Here is a 5,686-nt window from a genome sequence, read left to right as displayed (position 1 = left end):
AAAAAAAAAAAAAAAAAAAAAAAAAAAAAAAAAAAAGTTGTCTACTGGAAAGGGTGTTGGGACCAAAGAGAAAAAGCAGTATTTTTTGCTTTTTGACATTGAAAGTGTGTCAAACCGTGTATCAATTTTATTGGGGGAGATTAGTAAATAAACCTGGTGTCAAATTAAAATGATATTAGCCTGACCTTTGGAGGAAAGCAGAGCTTGCATCCTTTATTATATAATTGGAAACTTCACTGTAGGATTGGTTTCAGAAATGAATCAAATAACTTGTATACGGCATATATGACAGTTAATGCAAAGGGGGGATGTATCTAATGTTATTACAGAGAATGTACCGTGGTGTCTGTATTCCTGTCTGAAGAGGATGTATTTTTAATGAAAACTTCAAGCCGTCAATTCTTTGCAAGGCTTAAACATCTTCTCCGTGGCACAGCAAGGCAAAGAAGCCCACCGTGACAAAAGAGGCAGCTCAGAGACGTCTGGCCAGGGAAGAAGATGGTTGAGGTCAGAGAGCAGAGCCCCCAAACCAAGCAAAAGATGAAACCCTTCTCAGAATATTAAAGTGGGGGCATCTAGCTTTGTGCAGAGTATTAGGGACAAGACATAAAACTTCATCATTAAGTAAGAACTTTAAGGGAACTTTGAGCCAGGGCATAAGTAAAGACAAAATGTTCTAAAGTAGTAAGGAAGCAGTGAGTGAATCAGTGCAGGCATGCATACAATGTTCCCCTGCAAACTTAGGTAAGCTGCCCCTTCTACGAGAGGTTGTTTTAAACCCTCTAAAAGTTTGTGTTTGTTTGTGTATTTCACATATTTCCATAGTTGGGGCACATAAGTTTTATTCTTTAAATAACCTGGAAATGGAATGGGTGCATGGGGGAAGAACTGTCATAATGCCTTGTAATAAAATAGCCTGAGTCTTATGGCAATGAGTTAGGAAGGGATGCAACTTAGCTTTCAGACCAGATATTATAACTAAGACCCTTGGCAGCACGAATTCATGAGAAGGTTGGGACTTTAAAAGGAAGGATGTTTGTCCAGAAACAGAACAGGATAGATTAGATAAGCTCCTAAGTAATAGTGAGACGACATAATAGCGAAGATCATTCAGAAAGAACATGGAATGACCCAGGTCCATGCATCAGCGAGCGAGTTGGTTACTGCAGGATCAGAAAACTGTACATGTAGCCTGACTAGAATATTGTATATTTTGTTCCTTATGTTTTTGTTTTCTTCCTTGGTTTTCATACATTTCTTTTTCAAGGATCTTCTAGTTGCACTGTAAGAGCAATAGGAAATAACTTTGATTGCGGCCTATAGTTGAGCTGAAATCCCAAAGTGGGGAGCAGCATACCCCCGGGGCCTACATATTGAAAAACCGACAGAAAAAAAATATCTGTGGGCTCTCAGAAAGCCCTTCTTTTCTACCCAAAGATTTCTCCTTCTGCGATTCCCTACTAAAAACCTTGGAAGGCCTTGCATTTTGTTTTATCAAGGGGAGCTGTTAGATTATAGAGAGTCCCGCACCCATCAGCTGCTTCAAGTACTGTATCTCATAACTCGTGACTTCCGTGTCAACCCTGTGGAGTGAATTGAGACTCAATTCTGGATTTAGGATAACAATGAATTACTTTAGGTGTGGAGAAGCCACTTGTCAGAAGAGTTGGCCTGAAAGTTATTGCTTTCACATCCAGAATTTTAAAGACTGTCTTCAAGTACTTTGGGATAGCAGGGACTAACCTGAGGAAAAGGGGCTTTTCTAATCTACTGAGAAAGTCCTGAGTATGAACATCTGTGACTCTTGTTCGCAAAGGACTCCACATCCCTGATCGTCTCTGGCCTATAAAGGACTTCCACTGTTTCGTTTCATCTTTACAAGAACTCTGCGAGCCGAGTATTAAGATCAACGAGAAAACAGGCTGTTTTCCATATTCAAGTTCTGGGGAAGGCAGAACTTCTATTTTCAGGTGCAACTTCCTTCCGTTTTAGTGCTTCTTTTCGGCAATCCATAATTTCTTGGTGCTGTCTTCCCAAATCAGCCATCACGATCTGAGTACATAACATCAATCAGTAAGAACCAGTGTGAGAGGTAGGATCTCACTAAAGTTATAGTTTTACTTTTCATTGGAAAATAGTGTTGCTAAAAAAAAAAAAATGTAACTTGGTAGTGTGGTCTCTGCTGTTGTCAATAATTTTAACACGAATACCTCCTTACACTGGATAGCACTTTACAGCCTCTAAAGGACTTCCACTATTTCACTTCATTTTTACAAGAACTCTGCGAGCTGAGTATTAAGATCAATGAGAAAACAGGCTGTTTTCCATATTCAGTGGCTTTCGCACTTTCGTCGAGAAACTGAAATACTCGCAGCATAAATCTCAGAAAAACAGCGTTCCTTTAATCTCATAAAATGATTTTCAGAATCAGAGTGAATAGTAATAGTCTATAAATAGATAAAATTTCAGTTATTTTTTTATTTTTATTTTACTGTGGTAAGAACACTTAACAGGATATCTACCCTCTTAGTAAATGCTTTAAGTGTACAATACATTATTGTTGACTGTGGGGCAAAGTTGTACAACAAATTTCTAGAGTGTAATAATCTTGCTCCACTGAAATGTTATGTGCAGTGATTAATAATTTCTCACATTTCCTTCACCTCAGCCCCTCACAACTCCTATTCCATTCTTTGATTTTAAGCATTTGAGTATTTCAGATAACCTGAGCAGAGGACCCAGCTAAGCAGTGCCTTGACTCCTGACCCATGAATATTGTGAGAAGGCATGAGTGTTGTTTTAAGCTGCTACAGTTTTATGCAGCAATAGCAAATTAATACAAACAAAGCAACACCATGGCAAGTTGAGAGAGAGACACTTTGGAAGAAAAAAAAAAACCCCTTTAGGTACTTTTCAAAAGGCACTTTTTTTCTTGCTTTTTGAACAGTGGGCTCTGCATTTTTAGTTTTCACGGAACTCTGCAAAGTTTGTAGCTGGTCCTGGTGGTTACTTCAAACTGGTAGAGGCTAATTCAGTTGTGTGGAGGTTATCCATTATGTTATTCAAATACATGTAGTGTTTGGCACCACCTTTCTGGACACAGTTGCTGTGTATCATATTGGAGCACACTATGTTGAGGGCTGCACATTTTCTCTCTAGAACTTAGAACGTTATCCTTAAAATTTTAATTTTACGGTCTGAACCAAAATGCCTACATTTCATACTACTGACAAATTTGGCTTCTAAAACTTGTACACAGAATTACTCATAGCAACTCTTTGTAAGCAGAGCTAATGTAATTTGGCATACAGTATTCTCAGCACATGACATAAAGTTATTGAACAGTACAAACCATTTATTAACTTTTTATTCTTGTCAGTTAAGGTGATTTCTAAGGATTCGTAAAAAGACTGACTTTTAAAATCATGTTTCTTTAGTACTAGTCACAGACTTCTACAATAATGCTATGCCCTTAAAGTGGTTTGATTTGCAGATGTATGTGTAACCAGTATGGCCCACTTCACTAGTTTGGGGTATAAATATAATAATTCCCCTTTTATGTTCCAATAGGATTGTTATACTTGCACATAGTTGGGATAGCAGAAAATCTAGCATCAAACTTTGATGAACTTCGTTATCTCAAATGGTCCGAGATCCTGAAAAGCTTACTTAACCTTAATGTGGTCTCTTCTACTTGCAAATACCAGGCTTTGCGACCTGCCCACTAACTGACCTTGGCTTTCGGTTTTTTTTTGTTTTTTTTTTTGAGTTGGAGTCTCACTCTGTAGCCCAGACTGGAGTGCAGTGGCTGCTCCCGGCCACCGCAGCCTTGACCTGCTGGGCTCCAGCGATCCTTCCGCCTCAGCCTTCCAAGTAGCCGGAATTACAGGCGTGCGCTACCACGCCCGGCTGATTTTGACTTTGGCTTTCAACTGCCTTGGCTTCTATTGCTGTGTCACGGTGCTGCATTTGAAGGCCAGTTGCCTCCCTGGTCCTGATTCCCACACAGGTCAAAAGGGTACAGTGATAATGTTTTTTTACTCACAAACTCACATTCACAGGGTGGTGGGGTCTGGAGTTGTCTTAAAGCCCTTTCCAATGACGATCTATATTCTGTGTGGAACAAGGATCACTATCACAAGCTCTTATTTTCCTTGTTCTCTTTGGGATCTTAAAGTCCTTTCCTTTAGCTGAGATTATCCTAAAACATCAGAGTTCCTAATAATTTCAAACACCTAAAGAAAAGAGGTCATGGGCTTGATGTTGTTCCTCTCTAAAGCCTATTTAGTTCCATGCAAATTTACTTTCCATTTCCCCATTTCTATCAAATCCCCAGAAAAGATCACAGATGTTGTCTGTGTCCATTTATGTTACTATAACAGAATACCACAGACGGGGAATTTATGATGAACAGAAATGTATTGGCTCACAGTTCTGGATATTAAGAAGTCCAAGATCAAGGGACTGGCTTCTGGAGATGGCCTTCTTCCTGCATCATAACATGGTGGAAGGTAAGTGAGTGAGAGTCAAAAGCCAAATTCATTTCTTTAAAAGGAACTGACTCCCATGATAATTAATCCATTAATCCATCTATAAGGGTAGGGCCCTCATGGTCTAATCACTCCTTAAAGGTCTCACTTCTTAATATTGTTACAATGGCAATTAAATTTCAACATAACTTTGGGAGGGGACAAACATTTAAACCATAGCAGATGTTACCCTACTTACATAACTAAGAGTGACCTTTGTAGTGTTATGGGAAGAGTTTAAGTACTTTTCCTGGAGAGTTTTTTTTGGCCCCTTATGGAAAAGCAATTGACAGTGGCTAAGTTAAAATAAATAAATAAAATTTACCTGTGTCAGCTACCTCTATAAATGTATATGGTGAGAAGTGCTATTTAATTGTTTTTTTCTCCCTGATCACCAACAAGGAGGCCACTTGCCATGGTGCCTTTCATTAAGTATTTTGTCTCAGTCTGTGCTGTCATAACAAAATACTACTGCCTGGGTCATTTATAAAGAACAAAAATTTATTTTTCACAGTTCTGGAAGCTGGGAGTCCAGGATCATGATGTCGGTAGGTTCTGTGACTGGTGAGGACCTGGTCTCTGATTACAAGATGGTGCCTTGTTCTGTATCCCTTGGATAGGATGAACACTCTGGCCTCGAATGCTGAAAGGAGGGACAAGAGAGGTGAGGTGAACTCCATCAAGCCCTTTTATAAGAGCACTTAATTTCATTAATGAAGAGACTCAGTCACCTCTTAAAGCCACACCTCTTACTTAATGTATTGCATTGAAGATTAAGTTTTACCATAAATCTCGAGGGAACAAAAACATTCAAGCCATAGCATATATGCTTAATGAATTTTGGTGGAATTTAACAGAAACAATAGTTAAAGCTAGCATCTATTCAACTTTTATATACTAGAATGTTCCATACTTTGTTGAACTTACTGCTTAGATAAGAGCTATTCTGCCATCCAGAAGTTTGGGGGTTACTGCAAATGGTGATCCATGAACCTAGCTTGCTTGGTCCCCTTGCTATCCCAAGGAGTAAGCCAAAACCAAAACTCTCTTGATGAGTTGTTAAAGTAATTCATTTGACTAATAATCTTTGAATCCACCTGAGTTAAGCATAGAAATGATCACAGATGAGGGAGAGTGATAGCACTGCCCATTCTTGA

The sequence above is a fragment of the Carlito syrichta genome, unplaced genomic scaffold (assembly GCF_000164805.1).
Source record: "Carlito syrichta isolate Samal-C Ts95f unplaced genomic scaffold, Tarsius_syrichta-2.0.1 Scaffold287805, whole genome shotgun sequence".
NCBI lineage: Eukaryota > Metazoa > Chordata > Mammalia > Primates > Tarsiidae > Carlito > Carlito syrichta.
Note: the sequence above shows the minus strand (reverse complement) of the source record.